This window comes from Sander lucioperca, chromosome 12 (assembly GCF_008315115.2).
Source record: "Sander lucioperca isolate FBNREF2018 chromosome 12, SLUC_FBN_1.2, whole genome shotgun sequence".
Taxonomy (NCBI): Eukaryota; Metazoa; Chordata; class Actinopteri; order Perciformes; family Percidae; genus Sander; species Sander lucioperca.
The window spans coordinates 26,397,996-26,423,484 of NC_050184.1; the positions used below are offsets into that span (position 1 = coordinate 26,397,996).

At 41.0% G+C, this 25,489-nt stretch overlaps 1 protein-coding gene across 3 annotated transcripts in view; it reads left to right on the plus strand.

Moving 5' to 3' along the window:
* The window catches only part of LOC116062033 (metabotropic glutamate receptor 7-like), a 111,077-nt gene that overhangs the window by 41,043 nt on the left and 44,545 nt on the right, over positions 1-25,489 (plus strand). The gene's annotated exons all lie outside the window — the stretch shown is intronic.

The window sequence follows — 25,489 nt, forward strand, 5'->3', positions numbered from 1 at the left end:
CCTCATTGCTACCCACCCAGTAGGCAACCGGGAAGCAGATGAGAACAGAAATTCCATATAAGTAGTAACAACAAAAAGCATTTTATCACAGGGAAAAGATCAAATAGTTTAACAAAAATCTACTATTTTCAGGTGATATCATATAATGTGCATGCTTTTTTTCCTCGATTTGATGCATGTTATGGCTCATTTTCACCTAGACTTCTCTTCATCTTAAAATATTGTAACAAAGGGAAGGCGAAGTGAGTTGGGTGATTTTCCCCTCCAGTAGCCTACGCTGTGTGGATGAGACAGCTGAGTGTGCTGTTGCATGTCCCCGGTGGTGCTGAAAGAACAGCTCCCGTCTGTTCCAGTCTCACTCCAGAATCTGGATGAGTGGGCACTGACAGCCTGACACAATCACACCCAAATTCAACAACCCTCTCCTGTGAATAACAGGCCTGCTTCATGTGATTGCACATGATTAGGCTATATGAGCCTCTTGTACAGACTGCAGGCCTTTTTATGAGTTGTTTTGAACCTGAAAGCTTTGATTTATGGTGCAGTTGGCTTGCTTTTATCTACAGGGGGCATCTTCTTCGAGATGAGCTTGTTTCAAACTCTTTGCACCCTAATTGAGCTCGATGGCTTAGAGTAAATGAAATTAATTTGCACCACTAATTTCTAAATGAGTTAGCTTGGGTTTATGGGAACACATCTCTATTCCTGTTGGCTGAGAGTCGACTGATAGTGTTTGCCCACTGCTAGTGCTGCAGTGGAATGGGAAACACAGCAGGGCAGCAATACAGCAGATTAATTATTTAAAAGGCATCTCTATAGCAAAATATCTAATTACTATGTGGATGCTTTTGCTAATGTGCAGACATCTATGCAGTTTTTCTTTCCGTGTGAGGACAGTGGTATGGCTCATCCGAGCTGCAGTGTTAGTGCTAATGATTTGTGGTTGCAGATTGTAATTGTATAGTCTTGTCATCTTGTGTTTTGTTTCAGTTCAATTAGACAAACCATGGGGCCTGACTGTAAGTAGCTGTCTAACTGCAACTGTAAGACCATCAAAGTACCTAACATGTTTTTAGCCCCACCTCTTCCTTTTCTTTTCACACACTCTTACACTCTTACACATGCAACATTCTTTTTTACAGCATTCATCCTCTGGGGTTTTTGCTTCCATTGGCTGGACAATTAGACTGATGGGCCCAACCGCAACCTTCAGTCTGGCTTTGGTTCCTATTCCCTCTTTGTAGGCTGAGTTAACAAATACATTTTTTATTATCCAAGTTGGTAAAACCCTCCAGTGATACTTTGAAGCATCCTCAATACAGTTGTTATTTGTTGCAGAGTGCGAGGGTTGTAAGACTTTTCATGTTTTTAATGCAACATTACGCATTTGGAAAATTCAGAGGGGTTAAGGGGAGAGAGATGATTTCATAATTTCCTCTCCTCTTTCCTCCTTACACCAGGTGTACCAGCATGTCTGTAAGTGTAAAGCTGTGGGAGTGTAGGTGTAGTCCATGTGGGATGTTGCATTGGAGCTTGAGCTTGAAGAATCTGTGGATTGAACGTGTCGTGAGTTTCAGTCCGAAACTCTGTATCTCTTATTTCCCTGAATGTGTTGCCAGAAAGGTGCGTTTAATCACCACGGTCAAATCTGCACACATGATTAATTCAGTCTGAACCTGTTTGCCCTTCAGCACATTTTTTTTTTTTCTGGTGGTACCAGTGGTGATGATAGCGCTGATTATAAACGATGATAAATTAAATGTGAGGCCACATGATACTGTATAATCAATACTTACCAGAAATCAGAGCTCCCAGCCCATTTACCCTCATTAGCTTTACAGCATTTGATTAGTGTGTGGCAGCCATTACAAGTTTCTGAGATTCTTTGCAACTGCAATCCATCAAGTATCAAATGATTCCAGTCAAAAGCTTGATATAACACCTGTTATGATTAATGAAGCAAAGCAGATTTATTTTCTCAAATCAAAGCGAAAGAGGGCTCTGTAGAAAGCAATTTCTTGTCCTTGTTGATTTAAAGAACATTTGATTATGGGATGTGCTCCATAACTAAGCAATCTAATGGACTTTGAAGTGGTCTTAATCTTTACACTTTGAGCTTTTGGTCAATGACCTCTCCCTGTGCTGTCCTCCTAGCCTACTTTACCCCTTTGTTCTCATTGAATATCATCAGGGCATTGTGCATCTCACCCCTGTGATAAATGAATCACCAGGGCAGTTAAATAGTGATTGTAGATTTTATTGCCATACGCTAAATATGATGGCTGTCTATTCAGAACATGAGTAGCTGCTGAACTGTTAATGCTGGGAAATTGTCATGAGGGATAGATTTTTCTGAGGACCTAGGAGGGTTGATCAATACTGTTGCCATGGTGAGGCCGATTTGCTGCTAAGATGTTTTTATTTCACTGACTTTCATGCTGTGTTGGAAATGAGAAGCAACAATGCCACAGGAGGGGCAAAAATCAATCAGCCAAACTTTTGAATTGTTACCAGGAGCTATGATGTTGTGCACCTTTTGAAAAATCCTCCAGTCCTTACTGTGTAACTCATGAGCACCCAGTCATTCTCGGGGAGGATGACACTGTAGTTGAAAAGGCTGGGCAACTTTGTCCATTTGTAAGTCCTGGCCTCTTGAATGAATCATGAAATTGATTTTCATCCAGATGACATTTACATCAGGGAGTGTAGCTCGCAATTCTCTGTCGCATCTCTTTTCTCAAAGACCGAGGCAAAACTTTGTATTGAATGCAGGTGAACTCCGTCTTGTCCTCCTGTCTGGGGAAGCGGCCCCTTCAGACTAGCTGTCTAAGTGAGGCATTGACGTCCTCTGCTCTCATAGCCCTGACAGGCCTCGGTCTGCTTTTTATCTCTCCTTTTTTCACAGAATCATCACTGTGATTGATTTGAAAGAGATTGAAGTCTTGCAGTGAATCTATTCAGCCGACAGTGGTAAAGACTGACACCGAATGAATATGAAGGCTGTGTGTGTGTGTTATGTTACAAACTCTCAAAGACACACATTGGCAAAGGTTAATTAGGGCCCGAGCACCAACATCGTCGGTCAGCGAAGCATATGTATCATGTCCAAACTTACAAAAAAGCCTCTTGAAGCCATACCCTAAACCCAACAAGACATCAGTTATATTAAAATGAATGTACAAATTATGGATGATTTTGACATTTTTGCGGAGTTCTTTAACATACTCCTCCTACAGATTAAACCCGATTGACTTCAAAATTGGTCAGTACAATCTAAAGACCTTGACAAAGCTAAATTGCGAAGCGTTTGCACTTGCCTTCAACGGTGTGGGCATGGCCAGAAAACAGGAAGTTGTTTGTAACTTGAGTGTACATTGTCCAATCTGCCCCAAATTTGTTAGGTTTCATTAGAGGCCTGAGAGCATGTGCAAGTCAATAATGAGTTATAGTCATAGTGCCACCTACTGGCAACAGGAAGTAAGCACTGACGAAAATCGATTTACCTGAAATCTACATGATGTGGTTTAAACATGATATACAGCAACATGACATATAAATAGTGGACACAGGAAGTGGTGCACAATTTGAAAAAAACACGCTATACTCTATATGGAGAGAATTAAGTCTAAATCTTGCTTGCAGTGTTCGATGGTCATGGAAATACACGGCCACATCGACTAGGAGCTGCCGGCTCCCCCGACGTGTACGGAGTGCGAGGGCCTGTTCATCGCTGCTTGCAGCTTTAATTATGTCTGTTTTTTTAAACACCATTGCTATTTGTACATTGATTCATGTAGTAGCGCATGTCAATTATTCACATCTCTAGTACAGCCCCATCACAGGAGACACGGTTGGTATGTCAAATATGCACCATGTGATTAGACACACACACACACACACACACACACACTATTTATATATATATATATATATATATATATATATATATATATATATATATATATATATGCATGCACACAAAGAGTTCCTTTACCATTGCTGAATGAATGAAAACACAATTGGATATTGGATATTTCATGATTCACACCAGTGGTTCTGGCTCTTCTATTTTCTCTCCATCACTTGCTAATTGGCCTTTATTCAGAGTTAGACACAGATACCCCACTCAGGACATTATAACTTTATAACAAGCATGTGAAACATGGAATTACAATTACAGTTACAATTAACTTGACACTTTTACTCACACTAAGGTTCAGCATCTTGGTTAACACATTACTAAAATCATGTAAGTGTTATTAGTTATTTTATATATTTCTTATTACATTTTGCAACTTGTGTTTGTTAAGACTTTGTTTTTGGGCTTGAGCAGTTAGTTAGATAACTCTTGTTTCTGGAAGAGCGAAAAATGTGGCTACTGAATGTAGCTAAGTCAGGTAGGCTAAAAGTTGAACACAAAAGGTGTTTGACCGTATAACACATAGCATACAAGAACGGAGAAAGACAGGTTGAAAAAAGGCTCAGTGTGATTTATCTATAAGAGGAAATTGAAAATGTTGGCTGAATGTTAATAAACCGTCAAACCTCCATATCCATCTCTCTGGAGTTGTGAAATATTCACAATAGAGCAAGAGAATTACTGAATATTAGAATATGAGTCATCTGTCTGGCTTTCCATACAGTTTTGATTTATGTTTGCTGGTGCCCCTCTACTCAAATGGAAGACAACTATTTATTTAATGACTTGTTTTTGTGTTACAGGCACACGCACATTCAAAGAACAAGCTGTGACAAAATGACCCACACACTATCCTGTTCCCAATTTTCCTTTTATTTTACATGACTGTATTTATAAATGAGGTGTGATGACACTTCAATCTACTTGAGGACAATATGCCCAATAATTAAATCAGTAGAAATGATTACACCGGATCTATATGTGAATATCACATCAGCACCTGAGGCCCAGAGGGAGACAATTTGTGTTTAAACCGTTGTAGAATAAAAAAACAAGTTTTTCAGTGTTTTCATGCAGAACACAAAAACAAAACATTGAATACAAAATTGCTAAAAGAAGGTCTACTCTCTCAAAACATTGAACACATTTGATTTAAGGTAAAATAACGTGTTTTTTCTCAAAAATAATGAAAATTCCTGAGAGACTTGAAAGGGTTGATGAGTCATCAGTTACACATAACAATGATCACAATTGATCTTGTTCATCAAAATTGTACATACAAATTTAGAAATAACTACCAAAACCTACAAAACTACAGAATCGCATATGAAATTGAAGTATAAAGTAATTCAACCTTTTTATATAATACTTATAAAAGTGTAATAATGTTTATAAATATAATACTGCCTAGTAATGGATGATAATAGAATAAGTAGAGAGGATTCAGGAACTTTAAATGAATATGTTGTATTTGTATTATTCCTGTGGATATACTAAACACTTTAGCTATAATCCAGTGATTCTCACTTCTGCTTCTTGGGACTGAGAGCCCTGCTGGTATTCATTCCAGCCATTTAATCAGATGCTGACTTGTGGCCCGATCAGACCAGAATTTGCAAGGTGAAATTTACTTGCACGCTGTGGCAAAAAGCAAGTGGGACAAGAAATAATGTGGCCAGCGTTACCAAGCATAAGATGCATGTGTTAGCATGGCTAGTAGGCTAAGAATGGCATTTCACAAGATGAGAAATATACACTGTGTTATAGTTTTTATTTTAATTATCTCTGTCCTTGGACTAATGGACAGCCACAAAGCATGAATCTTGTGTTTCTACTACTTGTGTTCTTTTAAGCATGCAGTTATAGAAACAAGGAAACAATCAATACATACTTAAGGAGAGGTCAATCCCAACTGCTTTCAAATTAGCTACCGGCTGATGACTCTCGCTATCTCGGCGAGAAGTGCACAAGGCGATATTCATGACTAGAAGCGAATGTGTCTCGCCTGCGTCACTGAAATGACAGGGAATTTTGGTGTGAACACGTCAGTAAAACTGGGATGCAGATGAATGCATTTAACTGAAGTGATCTGGTGGGACAGAATGACAGCAGTGCTTAGAGCTCAGAGGCTGAGCGCCAGGATTAAGTGATAACGTGTTGGATGTTGGAATTGGATGAAATACAGACAAAAAAAACAGCCATTATTTTAGTATTTGATTTGCGATATTTGCAAAATGAGAGTCTGGGACTGGTAATTGTTTTCAGAGCATGAACTGTCCCCCAGGAAAATTCTGACCTGAAAAAGGCAATAAATAAACTGATAACCACACAGAGAACTGTTTCCTGAGAGCCATATTTTTCAAATTTCCATCCTTTTGGCCTTTTGGGGAGAAACCATGTTGTGAGAGAGTGCTGTTGTTCTCATGTTCAGTGAAGCAGGTGTATATTGACAAACACGACACAGTGTGAGCAACTGATGTAATATTAATAGAATGATTTAAATGATTAAAAATGAATCCCTGTGTCAAAGAAGTTGTCATTGCGCCTGACATGAGGTCATTAGGTCAGCAGCCTGCCATGGCGAGATATGCACCCCTGATATTAAGATCTTTGCTATTCCCACAGGCCTTGGGGGGATGATGCACTTTATTATTCCGCAACATGCTATATGAATAAATGTTTCTCAATGAAATCTCAGCTGGTACAGTCATTTGTTTTCAGACATATTCTAGTTTGTGTTAGGATTGCTCTTATAGCTGGTAAATATTGTTTAAGTATCTTTAATGAGGTGCCCTCATTTATACACGGGTTTGAGGTCTTTGCTTGGCGATTGCAACGGCTTGACTCTTCCCGTCAGACTAGTACCCCATTTTCTCCCGCTGCATGGGAGGCAGGGGAAGAGGCACCTGCTTAAAAGATTAGCTCTGCTCACATTGAGGTCACACCAGTGTTCCTTCGAAACTTATTGTCGGTATGACTGTGAAATGTGACAAGAATAGCACTCTTAGACTTTGTTGGAATTTTTCTGCAGTTTATCTGGCGAGCAGTTGGAGCCAGAGAAGAGGAAACCCCATTACGTCCGATCCTCTTACGGGGATGAGTGCAGAAGCATGAGGAAGTCTCTGCTGGCTTCTGGTTGGCCTCTCACTCATCCTTCCAAAAAAGAAAAAATGACCCCGTTGCTTCAGAAGAAAACGATCCAGTGTGGGCTTAAAGACATTATCACAGGGGTAATTGTAGTTTTTGTAGTTGCAATACACTGGTCTGTTATCAATGCAACATTCTGGACAGAACCTGAATGACAAAGTCACTCAGGCATAGTAGACGTCTGTGCTGTATGATAAAATTTTTTCGTCGTAGGAAACCTCATACGAGCACAGAACGTCTGTATAGATCAAGAAGAAATTTGCCTTTTAAATGTGATCTGTTTTTACCAGGGAAATTCCTCTCCTCACAGTTCCTCAAATCCTGCTAAATAAATTAAGTGAATTTGTTAAACGGCTGCCTTTAGTGCTGCCTGTGAGTGTCTGCTGCTTCAAAAGGAGGCATGTTGTTATGATTCCTCTTAGACCTGGGATCTGTGCTTTGTTCTCTGTTTTTATGGCTTTCTCAACACTTTACCCGTCTCTGTAATCACATTGCACTTAGAAATTATATTGCAATCTAATCCTGTGGATCTGCTTGTCAGGGAGAATCCCCTCGCAGCACATGCAAGATGTTGCATTTTTAAGGAAAAGGGGAGCAAACAGCAGGAAACAAGACAAAGAGTTTACAGCCATGCTGTTTACAGCCACCGTGTAGTAAAGCCAGCTGATGAGCTAAATGCTAACGTCAGCATGCTAACATGCTCACAATGGCAATGTAGAAGTCTGAGGTCTAGAATTATGTGGGGAACACAAATATGTGTAACAAATTTCACAGTAATCCATCTAATAGCTGTCATGACATTTTTTCTCAAAACAAATGTCAACCTCAAGGTGGCGCTAGATGAAAAGTCAGAAGATCACCAAAGTCAGTAGGCTCTATCCTTTGGGCATCATGAATGTCTGTACAACATTCCATAGCAATTAATCGAAAAACTGTTGAAATATTTCAGTGGTAGACAAACGGACCGACATTGCCGTCCTTACAGCCATGCCACTAGCACAGCTAATAAAACAACAGCTTCATATTCAAGCTCTGCACATGGATACACACATTGTCAGTGTCTCAATCACGCAGTTCACACAGTTAAGGGCAACAGCCACAAAAGAGCTAATGCAACAATACACTTAAAGCACAATAAACTGTGTGCAATGTGCTGCCAACTTAAAAGGAGCAGGAGGTGCACTGCTCACATGGCTGTCTAGCTGTCCCTGGAGGCTGGTGGCACGAGGCTCCGTTTGGACTGCATGGCCATGAGAGGGCTCTAATGTTGATAGGCATGCCACTGAAGAACAGCGAGAAGGAGACAGGGAGTCACCGCACACACAAATTTGTTGTTGATTATTTTAAAGAAGTGATAGTGTAATGCAGTCAGCACATCAATCAAAATCCCATTCCCCGCCATTGTTTTTGGGGTAAAGGCAATAATTAAACTAATAACCACACAGAGAACTGTTTCCTGAGAGCCATACTTATTCAAATTTCCATCCTTTTGGCCCTTTGGGGAGAAGAGTGCTGTTGCTCTCATGTTCAGTGAAGCAGGTGTATATTCTCTCTCTCACTCACACACACACACACACACACACACACACACACACACACACACACACACACACACACACACACACACACGACACAGTGTGAGCAACTGATGTAATATTAATATAATGAATAAAATATCCCTGTCAAACAAATTGCCATTGCGCCTGACATGAGGTCATCAGGTCAGCAGCATTTTAAGTGAGTGTTTAATGCAGTCAGCACCACAATCAAAATCCCAACCCCTGCCATTGTTTTAGGGTGAAGGCACAAATCTTAGTGACGAATATTGGCAGAAGAAGTATTCATCACATCCTTTACCTTAGTAAAAGCAGCAATACCCCAATGCAAAATAAAAACCCTTCACAAGTAAAAATCCTGCATTCAAAATCTTCAAAAAGCACAGAATTATCAGCAAAATGTACTTAGAGGATCATAAGAATTCATACACATAGTAATCATAATGCAGTTAAACTGTTTTTATAGTATTTATACTTTATATTTTGCTATGACAAAACAAATAATAAGCTGATTATATTGTTTGTGTGTAAAATATTTATCATTTAAGTAAAACTTAAAATATTTCCCTCCGAAATGTAGTGAAGTTGACTGATTAAGTAGCATAAAATGAAGGAGTAGCTCAAAATTGTAAGTAATAGCAATTGTAGCACATGCAATCAGTTAGGATTTTTTTTAAACCTGGCCAAATTAGACGAACCCTGTCCTCATGGCTAGATACCGCTCGAGGTAAGTGAACTGATCCATTTATAATGTTAATTTCAACATCTGTGTGTGTGTGTGTGTGTGTGTGTGTGTGTGTGTGTACTGCTGGATCTCAGGGATGTCAGGGTGCAGTGTGCTCTCTCACAGTATACATTAAAAACTGTCATCAGGATTCATTCCTTGTCCTTGAGTTTTGTTATTACAGCAGGGCCTGAGGGTGCATCAGAACAGTTGCTAACAATGGATAGTAATATATAACCATTATATCAGCCAGCCCAGTGTGGACCTTTTCTAGGGAAAGTAAATTATTAGAGTGCAGCATGGGCTTCGGGTAGTTATGCTAAATTACCTGTTGATTTTACATGTGGAAATTAAAGAGTGGAACTTTGGTGTTTCATTAGCTTCAATTTCATTTTGTCTGTATTTCCCTTGAGATAATGTTTTGGCAAGTGTTTTTTTTTTCTCTGGCTGGCTGTGCAGTGGTGTGTGAGTTCTGTTTGAACATATGTGTGTCTCTGCTCTTTTGAGCTTAAAAGTATACCATGCTGCAGCAGCCAGAGCATACATAAAAAACTCAGTTGACAGAATAACTGTTTTCAGATGCAAATCCCGTAGGATTTCAAGTGTTCTCTGAAGTGCCTGCATGTGACAGTTACATTGATTTGGGGGAAGACCTCAATCACCATTGACGTTTTACAAATTAGGGAAGCTCTTTCCTTTCAAATAGGGTTGCTTAAACTACAGTTGACTAGCTGACGGGAGCTATTGCTGACAGAATATAGTGTTTTTTTATCAGTGTCGGATCCCCTACATGTGGCCTTCAACGAGGCTATGAGGATCAATAGCATGTCATTTATCAATGAATTGGAGGAGGCACTCTCTGTCGAAGGGCAATCAAATGATGATATTTGCCAGTAAATATACTCAGGCCTTTGGAAAAGAAAACCATCTGTATGTTGCATCAGCCATTCAAACATCATTCTCCCTGCACTCTTGCCAGTGGATACAATTTGAAGATGTATATGATATTTCTGAGGAATAAATAAGTTTTGTTGTAAGATTACTATTGTACAATACTGATTAAATACCTCCATCAGTTTGGTCCAGTTTTCATATTATAGATGAAGGTGTTCATTTGTGTTATGCTGTTTGGACAAAAATATGTTAAAATATTCACACACACACATTATGGGGACTTGACCATACAAGGTTAACCAGTAAATTTCAGGGCTATGATTTGGTTTCTGGTTAAGATGAGAGAAAGGGTTGGGCTAGGCATGTAGTGGTTCAGATTAGGACAAGTCTTATGCTTGACACAAGGGGTTAACAGGAGCCCCGCTGTAGATACCTCTGGCGCAGGTTTTGATTTACAATTCGGTCAGATTTCACCCGTTTTTTAGCCTGGTTGACACCAGAACCTTCTCAGTTGTAACTGAGAGTGGGTCTGGGAAAGCTTCATTCACAGCCCATTTCTAAAGGGGTGTCACCAAAGGACGCCGCTCAAATGCCTCTGGGCGCAATTGGATAGTCCTACAACCAATCAGACCAACGATCCGGGTGACGTAGCAGCTACAGCGGCATCAACGGGTTGGCGCGCTTCAGTGGCCGTTATGTTGAATGTAAAAAAAAAGCTGCTTGTTGTCGCTGCGCTATTGTCATCGTGTAAAGCCTGCCTCAACGGTTGTGATTGGTGCCTCGATTTGGAAAAATTGGAAATGGGCTTGAATGGGCTCTTGGCCAGACTGACTTGCAGAGCAAATCTCAAATTTGCCGGAAGTTCGTCAGGGTTTTCCCAGGCTACCCGTTTTTGGCACCACTGCAACACTAGACAAATGTATTTCACATGATCAGGCAGGATCTTGCTTTATTTGTATTCCCTACAGCAACTGCTGTTTACATTCTTTCATTCCCTTTGTGATATAGGGCGACAGTGGGCTACGCAAACACTTAGAAGTAGAACTGAAGTTACATCCAGGTTAAATGCCTCTTTCACCTTGTCTTATACTAACAGGGGACTACTCCCTGTGCAGTTGCCGTGTTAGCGTTCATTCATTTGCTTTGATAGAGAGCAGGGGTTGCGATGAGCAGAAGGTTTGCAGTAGAGACGTCTTTACTAGACCCAAGCCCAAACTGACCTATCACAGGGTAGTCTCGCTTTGCCAGACCCTTCTCCAAAACGTGCTGAAGGAGGGTCTGGCTACTCCACACAGCATTCGGGGATGGGAGGAAACCGTGCTCTGGTTTAATGGCATTTCTTTAAACCAATCAGAATTGTCATGGGCGGTGCTATGCTCCTCACAGAGCCGCTGCAAAATAGTTGTGCGAGAGAAAACTAAGATTGGACAGATAGTCTAGCTAGCTCTCTCAATTTACCCTGCAGAGATCTGAGGAGCAGTCAACAATAGTCCTCATTAATCCACCGAATTTAAAATTCCAACACAAAGAAAGCGGAAGGAAATGGAAAATACATGCATCCGGCGGAATTTCCAGCGGCACCGGTGCAATCCCGGAAGTGGAACGTCAAGGATATAGACTAAGGATGCAGTTGTGTTTAGGCATGTAGTAAGGTTAGACTAAAGCTTCCAGGGTATGAACACGTCCAGGGTAGGGTACATCTTCCAGGGTATGGTACGTCAATGCAATGTCCTCCTTAGTAAAAAGTGTGCGTGCGTGAGCGTGTGTGTGTGTGTGTGTGTGTGTGTGTGTGTGTGTGCGTGTGTGTGTGTGTGTGTGTGTGTGTGTGTGTGTGTGTGTGTGTGTGTGTGTGTGTTTTAGGGTGGCAATAATCCTATGCTCTCACAATTTTCCAGTTTCTGTGCGCAGTTGGAAACCCATCCACACAAAGGTTATGATTTTGAATGTGCTCTAATGAACATAAAATAAATAAATATATAAATACATGGCACTTAACCTCACCCACTCTGCTGGTCATAGCACAAGTGGCTTTGAGTAGTCTAGTTTACCTTTATCTTAGACTTTGATGCATTTTTCTGTACAGTCACACTGCAATGATAATGTTAACGTTTTATCTGTTTAGGCCACATGCAGTTCCAGTAATACTTTGTTGCTACTGTGTTCATAAGTTTAGCTTTAATAAAACCCCTATAGAGGAATTTTCCTCTTCTGAACTCATCATCATTTGAAGGCTAGAATTTCTTGAAAGCACACAATCTGTATGTAAAATCTCTTCTTGATATAAGTCACATAGGAAATACTTAGTGAAATAAATCAGCACATTTCCTACATTTTTTATTTTGGATGATCAATGAACACGTTTTAAAGTCTGGGTTTCAGATCTTTTAAGGTATTGCATTTGTCTTATTTCAGCTCATTTGACAGATTGTGTTATGAGCAGACTTCCAGAGATACACATGAGTTGTTTTGGAAAAGATGCATGTTACCGCTCTTGTTGAAAATAAAGATAAGCCTTCAGTAGCAGAGTGTGACAGTTCCATTGTATTTGACTAGGCCTATTCCTGTTTCGGCTGGTTAACTTGTCTGAGGGTAATTGTCTGATCTGGCGTCTGTTGCGCATCTCTGATTCTGGCTCCGAAATACATGTCAGTGTGGAGCTTTCTGACACTTTGTCTCACTGCGAGTGGAAGTTATGTGAAATGTGCGTGTCACAAAAACACATTCCACATAAATCTTCTCGGTCCATTAGTTGAGACACTTGCTTTGATGAATCATGATCTCAGTAAGAATGAGAGTACACAGAATAGCTCTATCTGAAAGAACTGGACACAGTCTTTGTTGGCAGGTTGTTCAGTATGGCACTGGAAAAAGCTTCTTGTGCTCAAGTGAGTGAACAATTGTCCATTGTTCTGGCTGTGCAGTGGAGTCAGTGTGTTGCTGACAGCTGACTACCTGGTCAGATGACCTCAGTGATTCACTACACCTGCAGCACAGGGCAGAGCGGAGAGTCCACAAGTGGCCAGGTCACAACTGGACACAGGATCATTTTAATCAAAGTGAGCCGCAGGGAAGATATCAGACATACAGAGAATGTATTAAGCTTTACCTAAAGGTTTTTCAATTAACAGCTACCTTTCTTCATACCTCTCTGCTCACATAACAATATAATGTTGGCTATAGTAGTAGTAGTAGTAGTATTAGTTGTAGTAGAAGTGTAACTAAATTTTTCAAAGGTTGACCATACCAGTGTGTTTGCTTAATGTTATATTATCATTGTGGGGTGATACAGTTAAAGAGCAGATTGATTAATACTGCGTTATAACAAAACTACAATGTGACTTTGACAAAAATGAGTGCCCAATATATTTTCATATTGTACAGAAATTTATAGAAGACAACGGATTTCTGTGATTGTAAAAAGACATGCTTTTAAAAAAAAAAAACACAGCAGCCTGTTCTACAAGAAGCTGTGATATAAAGTGCAAATAATTTGTAGCAAACGGGCGAAAACATGCAAAACTTTTGGTATGCTTCTTTAAAGTGCAATGATTAAAAGAAAGTAATGAGTAGCTTAAATGCCATTAATCAACGGTAGTTAGTAAAGTTAAGCCTAAAAAAACAGATATGTGTCTAACAAGACTAAGCATCTATAGTCATGCTGGCGGTTCTGTGAGGCTCTACTACTTTGAACTAAATGCTAATCTTAGCATGCCATCATGCTTACAATGACATTGCTAACATTGTGATGTTTAGCAAGTTCACCATCTTAGTTTAGCGGGTTAACATTCTAACATTTCTAATTAGCACTAAACACAAAGAACAGCTGAAGCTGATGCCAGTGTCATTCATTCGTCGTTTATGACACTTAGTCATACACAATGTATTGGACAAATTACAGTAAAATGTTGACCTAATGATGGCGCTAGATGAAAAGACAGGGGATTGTAAAGTGATTACAATTCATCCTGAAGGGGGGCATACATGTCTGTAGGCCTACCTTATTTCATGGCAAGCTATCCAGTAGCTGCTGAATACAGTAGATTTTGAGATAGACAAAAAAGTCCAGGGTGCTCAGGAAGTTCAATCAAATGCTTGAAGGTGCTCTTTGGGGTCGGGAATTCAATTGAATGTAGAGAAAAAGAAAACAATCCAAGGCATTCTTCTTCAAAATTACTTAAAAAGCCTTTATTTTACTGGCTATTTCATGATAGAAAAATTTAAAAGACACTGGGAGAAGCAACCCTTGCGTTGCGGCACTGACAACCTTCTTCAGGGTGAGATATTTGAGATATGTATTTTGAGATATTTCACAGGAAAGCTAAGTGAAAACCTTGACCTGCTGGTGGAGCTAGATAAAATGTCAAGGGATTACCAAGGCAGTAGGCTCCATCCTTTGGGCATCATGAATGTCTGTGCAAAATGTCATGGCAATCCATGTCTTAACATAAGAGGAAAGGTGACTGTGCTTTTGCCATTAGGACCCATAGACGCGTTATTATGGAACCCACGCAACTTCTAGGCAAGACCTTCAATAGCATTCACACACTACTATTGGCCTGGCGTCCATGCTTACGCTAGATAACGTATCCCGATTTGCTCAGGTCCTATCCCCTGACCAATCGGCTATCCTAACCTTAACCACTCAAAGTCAAAGCCTAACCAAAACCAATCGGCCTGCTTCTTAGGGCGGAACTTGCCTAGAAGTTACGTGGGATCCACAATGAAGCCCCAGAGACTGAGGAAGAGAAGGGACTTTAGTGCTCTGAAATGAGCCTCCCAGGCTGTAGGTGTATACTTCCACCAAAAACATCTACCAATCAAACACTTCAGGTCATAGATAGTTAATGTGATGGCCAATTAGTCTGCCAATCCCAGCAAAGGAGGCCAGATTTGTGTAAAGCCTTGGAGGAAGGTCTGCCTCTGCAGCTAAACAATAAAACCCTATATTTGACTGTGAAATGCCCTACCTTTTTTTCTTTTGCCACGCTCAAGGTTGTCTTTCAAATCGCTTTTATTATCAACTTTATACTCTGGTGTACTCAGGATTTTTGCTACTTATAGTTTTATGCTGCACTATTTAAAATGTTTTATCTGTTTCTGTGTTTGTTTATCCATTTATTCCTTCATATCCCTTTCATTTAACTACTTTTCTTGTTAATGTGTTTGTGGATCTTTATTGCCTTTCTTTTTTTTATAGATTTGGATGTTCTTTGTTGTTATGCCAGTTTTATAAAGCCCTGCTCAATGAGTGGTAATATCTTGCTGTGAATGGCAGTTTAAGCAGCTAATTCTGACTATTTCCTGAAACATAACAATATCAGCTCTGCGTAAATTACACTATGACTGCATACTTTCATCTCCAAACACCTCCTGTGAAAATCATTATAGTAACCACAATGTATAGTAGCCTACAAAACAGTTGGCATTACATCACTTTAAGCTATTTGTGTGAAGATTTTGCAAGACACTGTATTCATCTATGCATTCTTAAAATTTGCAACTTCTCTTCCATACAGGCTGACAGTGGATTTGGCGTGTGTTGTGATTGCAGGTGTTGCTGATAGGATATTATAATCTAAACCCTGGGTTTAAGGCAGCACTGCAGGCAATGCCAAGCATGCAAATAACGGCCTATTAAAGTGTTCTGTTCTAAACCAGTATATCTCAAGTACATCATGGCATCAAGTAGGGGTTCAGACACATTAACAGAAGGAATAGGATATCTGTGATATTTTCCACTGCTGTGATCAGTGCGTAATTACATGGCCCTGCCAAAGAATTCTTTGTGAGGAGCAGACAGAGAGGAAAGATACGATCGAGGAGGGCTCACTCACATTGTCTGCGCTATTAGGGGAGAAATGGGCCTGGTGATGATGCTCTGTTGTGTCTTAAGAGAGAGAGCTATACAGGGAGAGATGGGGAATAGTACAGAGGGAGTCATTGGGATGCAGGTCAGAGTGTTGCAGGTGCATGGCTGACAATGAATGTGTCAGACCCTGCATGCTCCACGTGAAGGTGGGGGAAAAATGCACCTATGCTCGCTCTTTGATGAATAATATGTCAGAGCCAGATTAGTACTGGACAGAGCAATGAGGCAGCGCAGAGATATAAAGATTTTGCACGCACCAACAATTCCCAAAACACAAACACAGACATTTGTATTCATATGTTTCTCATAGAAGAATTTTCTTGTTTTTCCTCCAACCTAAGACAGAATGGCATGTATAGTTCACTAATGGTTTATTTAGATTATCTGAGAAAAAATAAAGTTATCATGAACACAGAAAAAACAAAGCTGCGTCCAGTGCACTTTGCAGTCGGGAAAAAATAAATACAGCCATCTGTAATGTACCCTGTGGATATAAAGGAATACATTTCATAACACTTAGTTATAAACCTACAGGCTGTGTTTTATTCCTACCGTGAGCCGGGTTTCTGTGGCACCTGTAGAGAGCACATAACACAGATGATCAAGGCTGTTGTGTTGAACTGCATTGTTCTCTGCAGGGCCTCGTTTTGTGTGAAGCCTAGTCAAAAGAAGCTTTACAAAATTACTTGAAGAGATACAGTATCTGTACAAAATAACTATCACGAGTGACAGCAAGAGTTGCTGTCAGCTTTACAGGCAAGACCCTTAAGTCATGGCAGTAGGCTCCATTTCTGATATGTGTTTGTAACAGCAACTCTAAGCATTTACACCGATGAGGCTTTGAAAGATATTTTGTGTGCAGAGAAATGATTATTTCTTTGAAACACCAATAGAGTTGAAATAGCAATCTGTTTACCAGAGGGAAAGAAAAAGGTTGGTCAGGTTCCCTTTGTGAGCTATCCACACTTTCCTCCCACGTCTCGGCTCTACTCTGTGTGGCTCTCCTGGTCAAATATCTGATTTGTGAGTCATACCTAGCCTCTGTACCCATGGAGAAACACGCTGGTTGTCTTAAAATACACTCTGGCAGGGCAGTCATGCAGGAGCTCAGGCCCGGCACAGAGCACTGGAGCTGCCCAGGGGACTGGCATGGTGCGAGCAGGAGAGACGGAGGGTGAGGGAATCGACTGAAAAGGGGAAGTGGGCGTAAAGAAGGAGACGGTGGAAGGTCGTGTTGGATAAAGGATTATAAAAGCCTAACTTTCTGTCATGTAACACAAAGTCTAGTTCAGCGGTGTGGGCAACTGTGAAAATGTTGTTTGTGAGTCCTGTAGCAAAAAGCTGCTGCAAAGCACAGTAAACACCCAGACTGGTTAAACAGTATTCAGGGAAGGTCCTTGCAGAATAATTGGCTGGGAAAATGGCAGAGGGATGTTCTGTAGTAGGAGTGCGATGTGAGGCTGGCCTTGGCGAGGAGCATGGAGGAGAGGCAATTAAAAAGCAGAATCCCTATATTAACATCTAAGTTTGCTAAAGACGATATGGAGGAAACAGAATTGCTGCCTGGTTTATATTCACTAGCAACACTTTCTCCAATCCAGGAAGTGTGACATTCCTATACAGCAGAGGACGTTGTGGTGGATGATAGGGGGTTCAAAGCACAGGTCTTTGACCCTGAAGAGTGGAGTTCACATCCTGCACCCCTCAAATGATTAGGTTTAGGAACCTAACCTTAAAGCTGCTGTGAAAGTAGTGGCGCATTTAGCAGCTAAAGAGCCAGATATTTCCCTTAGGAGTTGCTGGGGAAACCAGAAAAAGTGATTATGAATAAACAACTGTTTGTCAATACGTTCGTCAAATCAACTTTATAAAGTGATAATGTCAAAGTTGCGTTTTCAGGTTGTTGTGCTGCCACCATGTTGCTAAAAGATAGATTAATGCAGGTTTAACCAAATGCTTTGAGTTACAATAAAAATAATAATCATGCTTTAGTTGCCACAAGCGGATATTGTTGGGGAAATCAGTTAAATGCACTGACAGTAAGCCTACAGATATGATTTTGCACTGGCAAGGAACAGTTTGCAGACACATTGTTGATGAAAACCGTGAAAAATGAATCCCAAAGGCTTTACGTTTCTAACAAACGTATTTGCTAATGCAAATTAGTAGTACCTGAGCGTACTGCAGATATTAGGAGCGAGGGTTTAAATGGAAATTATTGAGGAACAGCGAAGAGGGGAAAGTTGGGTGGCATACAAGAAAATGACTGAGGGCAGATTGTCTCGGTTTGGGGGGAAACTGGCAGGCCGAGGACCTCTCAGGGCAGGAAGTGTCTGCTGATCATCTGTGTGGGCGTGTCTGCATGCAGACAGATGACAAGGAGGGAGGGAGAGACGCACAGGAAGATGAGACCCACTTGTCTTTCTCTCCGGCGGGGCTGAAACACACAGAGGGGCGGAGAACAGCAGAGCAAGGCTGAAAGTCACAGGTTGTGTGAGGGCACAATGATGAAACACAGCCTTCACAAAAGGAGAGTTTGAGTGAGAGACACAGATGGGCAGGAAGAGAGGGGGAGAGAGTGACATAGAGAGGGAGGGAAAGCTGTCGGTTTCCCCCGCCCTTCCTCCCTGCCTCTTCGGCTGAGTTGTCTGTGCCATGCTCTGGTGAAGAGAGATTACCAAAGCCCAGCCTGAGGTTGCATGTATGGACACAGTCATTACCTCTGCCCTGCTAACAAATGGCACTGCTGTCTGGATACACACCAATGACTGTCTGATGCCCCATGTGTCACAGAGTTGCACTGAACCTTGATTTAGCAGGAAAGATGAAAACTTAATAACTGCTCAATATCTTTATAGGCCTGTTTATTATACTGTATTATTTTGTTTATAGGATATCGACCGTTGCTGTTTTACAACGCCGTGCAGTGGAGCTACAAATAAATCTTCAGACTAGGGATGTTTTTTGTAAGCAAATATTTATTCCATCATGGGTGGTGTGTGTAGTTTATAAATTGCTTTCAAAATGGCTCCTTGGCCAGTCCATAGTATCACACTTACTGTGTGTGTGTGTGTGTGTGTGTGTGTGTGTGTGTGTGTGTGTGTGTGTGTGTGTGTGTGTGTGTGTGTGTGTGTGGACAATCTGTGCATTGGCATCCGGCCACAGACAGCGTGGGGTTATAGTCGGGTCTGTCAGAACCCACTGTCATTTCCGCTGTCACCGTGGAGATTGTTGCAAACAGCTGAGTGGAGCTGACTGATGTCAAGATATACTTAGAAGCTAATCATGCAGCAAATGGAGGGACAGGGATTCCTACAAAAGAAACTGCCTGGCTGCCCTCGCCCCAGTTACAGCCATCCATGGGAAACATTTCAGCTCTGCCACTCACAGTTCGTTTACAGCCATATTTTTGAGTGTTGCTCTCAAATTAATGGATACCAAACCCAGTCTGGACAACATTCTAGTTCTAATTGTTCTAATAGTAATTGATGGTGTCTATTCAGTGCTGCCTTTTGTAGGGAAAAGTTCTGTTTGAAAGATGGCCTTTGTTTAAAAAGTTTTTGTTTAAGAACCCATGGACTGTCATACCTCTCTGTTTTCTGTGGAGACAGCCTGTCTTTTCATATCTGCAGATTTCCCTCCTCTCAGATGGCAAGGATAGATGGTTGCCATTACCCCAACTGAGAGTCGTGTTATGCCATATGCTGCCTATTTTTCTCCAAATAACATTTCTTTCTGCATCGAGCATATGAGAGAGAATGACGGAGCTGTAGCTGCAAGTATTGCCCTCAGCTCGTCAGAATCATCACCTTCGCATTAGCAGAGCAGGACGGTTAAACCACAAACATTACAGTCTCTCACCTTCCTTTAGAGCTGCCCGTGGTGCTTGTGGGCTGCTGTATGTGAAAATGCAACAGAAAGGCCAAGGCACTCTAATTAACTTCGCCTGGCATTCTCACTTACTGTGAACGTGTCTAACCTTTATACAACCTCGCTTAGTCACCTCTCTTCTTAAACACCCAGGTTGAAATTCTCATTTAATGTCAGTAAGCAGATTACTGCGCCCCCCTCCCCCTCCTCCCACATACCACTTCCCACCCTTGCCTACTTTTTTTTTAACCTTCTGTAGACTTCAGCAACAGATTTTTATTCAGGGCGGCCACCGGCCGCACCACTTTGTGGTGGTAAATCAATAGAACAGTGTCCCCCATAACAGACCTCTGTGTTTTCCTTCCATCGATCCTTTCAGCCCTGATACATTCAAGTGCAAGCTAGGCGATTATCCTCAGCAATCCTAACTTTGATGTATACAGCAGATGACAGGTGCCAGACATCAGCTTTGGGTAATTGTGGTACTGAAAGAGGGCATCGTTAATCATTCTTTCTTGGCCTGAACTTAGTTGCTCATGATTGGCTCGCAGTTATTGTAGTCGTTGACGATGCAGACTGCTTGCAGGCATCGCCGTCACCCTTTCACCTTGTTGCAACTAGAGCACAGACCATATTGTCATGTGTGATACAAAATTTCACATTATAGATTTAAAGTGTCCTAGTGAATTAATGAGAATTGCAAGTCTCAAATCAAGTGCAACCTTGAAATGGGCAAATTCCTAATATAGATGAAGGATTAAGACAAAATAATCCTTTGCTCATTCCAAGCAAATTATTTACAGAAAATGATTCTAAAATGTTGATAAAATATCTATTCGCCTTGCCTTATTATCTCTGTATTTTAAATCTGCTGCAATTTGTCGCAACAAGAGCTTATTCAGTTGAAACCGTTCTGGGAAGCAATCATGCAACTGGGTAACAGTAAAGCTAAACTTTGTTGCTTGTTATCTACTGAAAAAGACATAATCAAGTTCAGAAGGTTTTGAATCAATTCACTTATTTCATAAAGAAGGTTAAATTACTAACTTTGACTTCCACTTGCTTTGTAGCTCATTATCTACCAGAGAGAAAAATACATAGGTGTTAGATTCTAATCAGTATTAGTTAGTCAGCATCTCCTTGTATCGTAATTCCAGCAGGTTTAATCCTCACACCTCTGCATTTTCTCAATCAAGGTTTAGCACTTTTGTTACCTGGAGGTCAAAGTGGTAATTAAAAAAGCACAGAGAGGGGTGACCTTTAGCTCACCTACTAAGACCGTGCGCCCTATGTTGGCTGAGGCCTTTGCAGCGGCCCGGGTTCGAATCTGACCTGAGGCCCTTTGCTGCGTGTCATCCCCCATCTCTCTCCCACCTTTCCTGTATATCCACTGTCACTCTGAAATAAAGGGAAAAAGCCCCCAAAAAATAATCTTAAAAAAAAAAAAGCACTGAGAGGTTTTAGATTCCTGGGGAGTAAGGAGTTAAGAAATGATATCAACAGGGTACTAGGGGTGCAAGATATATCGACTCAATATCGTTATCGCAATATATCGAAAGTGCCGCAATAAGTATGCAATATTTTGTTTATTTTGTGGAGCGCTGCGTCCCGTCTGTTGGCTGTGTGGCTTAGTTGCGTTCGATTTAGAGCCCGCTTGAAACGCTATAATGATCATGTTTCATTGGCCAGTTACCATGCCACTTGCACATGTTAGTGCACGTCAGCGCACGGGTCCACTACGTGACAAACCCTATGTTGCGTACCATGTGTGTGCATATTTCGACAGAATGAGTGTAAGTGAAGATATGGACAAAGTAGAAAGACATCACCGTCTTAAATTGTTCCCCTGCAGCAAAAAGCTCCAGAGAGGCATATGTTGAAGCAGCTTTCTGTCCCAGCTGGGGTGAAGATGGGACGTGATTCAACAAACCTTTAACACCTTTTTGCTGCATAGTAATACTACAGCAGCTCTGTTAAAAACACATCCCCTATCAAATGTTTCAAATAGATGCTTCACGTTTTTGGAAAGAAGTCTTTTTAAATGCAAATCAATGCTGGAGTTCCTTTTCATTACTTTGCTGAGCTCTCTTTTTGACCCACTACACTCAATTTAGGCAGCCCTGAAGTGATTTAACATGTGACATCGCAGCAGCATTCCCACCTGTGAATTTGTTTAATTGCATCACTGATTTTGTAGTTGGTATTTTTTGGAGCAACTACGTTGAAACATAATTAGCCCTATCTTGCACCCGGCGCAGCGCAAAGCGTGACGCAAGTGTCTTTGCTAGTTTAAGACCGTTAAGTTGTCAATTTCCCGTCCAGCGCCCACGTTGTTTAAATAGCAAATGCACCTGCGCCCATCTGTGCGCCCATGGGCGTGCTGGTCTTACAGGGAGGTGTGTTCAGGTGCATTCTTGGCGTATTGCTATCTTGAGGCAGCGAAAAGTGATCGCGCCATTGACCAACAAAAACCTGGTCTAAAGTCAATAACGCAGCATTTCATTGTTATTTTAACAGCACGTTAGTAAAATGCTCTTAGGCTCGTGCACAGCGCGTGCGCACACTATGCTTGTTACACACACAGGGACACGCAGCAACACACAAACATGCACAAGATTAAAAATTAAAATATTACAATGTGAAGTAGTGTTATGATGTGATCTGCTTGCGCGCCGTCACTTCACGCACGAGCAGATCAGTTTCTTCTCTGTCCTTCCTGCTTAGCAAATCCGCCATTATAATAGCAATGCGCCAAGGTACAAACGCGCCTGGCTTTTAAAGGGGAGATGACACTCTGATATCTGTTTATTGCATGTTACACCCAAAACACACCTATGATTAATAAGTACAACCTTTTGAACCATACGCCTGGCGCACGGACCCTTTTTCCGCCGTTAAACTAGCAAAAGTTGATTGGTACACGCCCTAAACGCAACTGCGCCAGGCGCTTCACGCCATGCGCTTAGATCGTTAAAATAGGTCCCATTGAGTCGTCTTGAGCTTGACTCCTCAATTTGTCAGCTATGTGCGGTTGACCCCCTTTGAGTTGTGGGTCAAAGCTATATCTCACATTCTGTGAGTTGAAGCAATCCCATCAGAGAGCCGCTGTGTCCTCATTCTTGTGTTTCCCCAGTGTCCAGCTGCTTTTGATCACTCTAACAGAAATGGATGGCATTCATACAGTGCTTAGATTACACTGTGTGATGAGGTACTGCACTGGGTTCAAGAGAAAATGAAGCATGTCCCTGTTTGTGCATCCACTCGTCTAATGGGAGGTAGCCAGTTTGACCCCAGATGTGCCACCAGGTGTGATTGCGCTTCAAAATCTCGAACACAGTTGCTGATTAGATGTTTCGTTCTTTGTCAGGCAGCATTAGGAACAACCTCATACTAGATCTCTGTCAACTGATTTACTTTGAACTGGGTTTTTGATGATGAATGCAGTCAGATAGATAAGGTTTTAGCCTATATAATAAGCAGGTATAATGTTTACCATGATAACCATCTTAGCTTGCTAACCTCTGCTAATTAGCACTATACACAAACTAAGTATTTAGTCATAAATCAGAAGTATTATAAACATTTTTGAGCTGATGATAGCGCTAAAGGAAAAGTTAAAGGATCACCAATTCATCCTGAGGGAGACATGAATATGTGTACTAGTTTCATGGCAATCCATTCAATAGTTACATTAGTAACATTTCCCCTAAAAACCACAAATGTGAACCTCATGGTGGCGCTAGAGGAGAAGTGGACGGGCAGACCGACTCACAGATTGACATTTCCATCTTCAGATTGATGACGCTAGCTTGGCCAAAAATCTGAGCAATTTAAAGAAGTGTTTGGGGGTAAGAAGAACATCTGCAGACTATTAAGTGGTTTCCTGAACATTAGGAAAAGTGACTATCTTGCATCTTTCTAAAGAACGTGATTGATATAGCCGGTTGTATATCCTTATGAGATACTCTAAGTTATCTACATGTACGCTGTTCAGTTGATGTTATGTGTCAGTTGTCACAGTAGTTGATAGTGATCATTAAGTGTGATTACGCTGCTTCCTTTAAGGAGGGAACATAGTATGCAAGTATTAGTTAACATTTGTAACCCTTAATTCACATATTCCCCACAAAAATATCAAAACAAGTGAGCATGAAAGACTATCTTGACTCAAGGTCCACTTACTATTTCCATTAATAAAAAACACTTGATAGATTTAATGAATAGAAAAACTCTTTGAAAAAAAACTCAATGGCTGTAGTTTTATGTATGAAATGTTTAGTTCTAGATGGACAATTTATGGGTTACACTATTGTAGCGGACTCAGGACACACCACGAAATCACCACGACACCACAGCTCTCTTTGGGTCTTTGTTTTACTGAGTGAGTCTGTAATGACACATGTGACAGGGACTGCATCAGTTCCACACACCCTCTTCTCAGACTACTGTCTCTCTCAGTTTCCAAAACAGACTGAGCATAACAAAACATTTACACAGTCTAAAGATAACAACACATTTACACAGTTTAGTAAAACGAAATGATCGTATAGTGGTTATTTTCTTTGACAATCATACCTGTAATGACACAACATGTGACAGGGACTGCATCAGTTCCACACACCCTCTTCTCAGGCTACTGTGAGGGATACATAAAATAATAAAGTAAAACAAATGCAAAATAAAGTAAACATGCCCTGCCTCATGTGTAATATACCACAGGTAAACACAGAAACCTCATATATGCACACACACTAGAACAGTACAAATACACATCACATTCATTCTATATAAATCCCACAGGGAAACTACATTTCCCATAATGCCGCGCGTCGTGAGGCGCAACTCTGAGCATGCAGCAGCAAAGCAGCGGCACTTCAAAAGGAACACAGTGCAATACAAACTTTCGCAATAACTTTGAAACACATTACAATACAGACTCCAGCCCTACACACCACATCTGTCCCTCATCACTCCTCCAGAACGTAGTCATGGCATAGTGCATCAACATTGGAATTACATTTATAAACGGAATACTCTGTCAACGTACCTGTCTCTCTGTTTCCAAAACAGACTGAGAGAGAGACGCTCATGCGCATGTACCACAATACACGGGTGATTCGCTAATCACAATTATCAACATATTTAAATGAAAATAAATGTACATGAAACATTACTGCTTTCTTTTGGGCTGAAAACAATTCAATAACAGTGACAAGGCTAATCTAACACAATCACTGCATTTTAAATGACATTATAAGAAGGTAGTAAACCATACCCCAGCCCCTGTCATTGTCGACAAATGGAACATCCTGTTTCCCCTTTTGAGACAGTACCACTTAAGAAAATAAAGTTAGCTGGAATATACACAAAACACACTATTACACTATCATGTGGCTGTTGTAATATGTTTTCTTTATTCTTTATTTTGTGCAAAGTAGAGTATGTTGTTGTATGTGGACATTGGACCGGAAGCTGTGGATGAAATGTCTTTTGTATTGGTGTCATGTAAT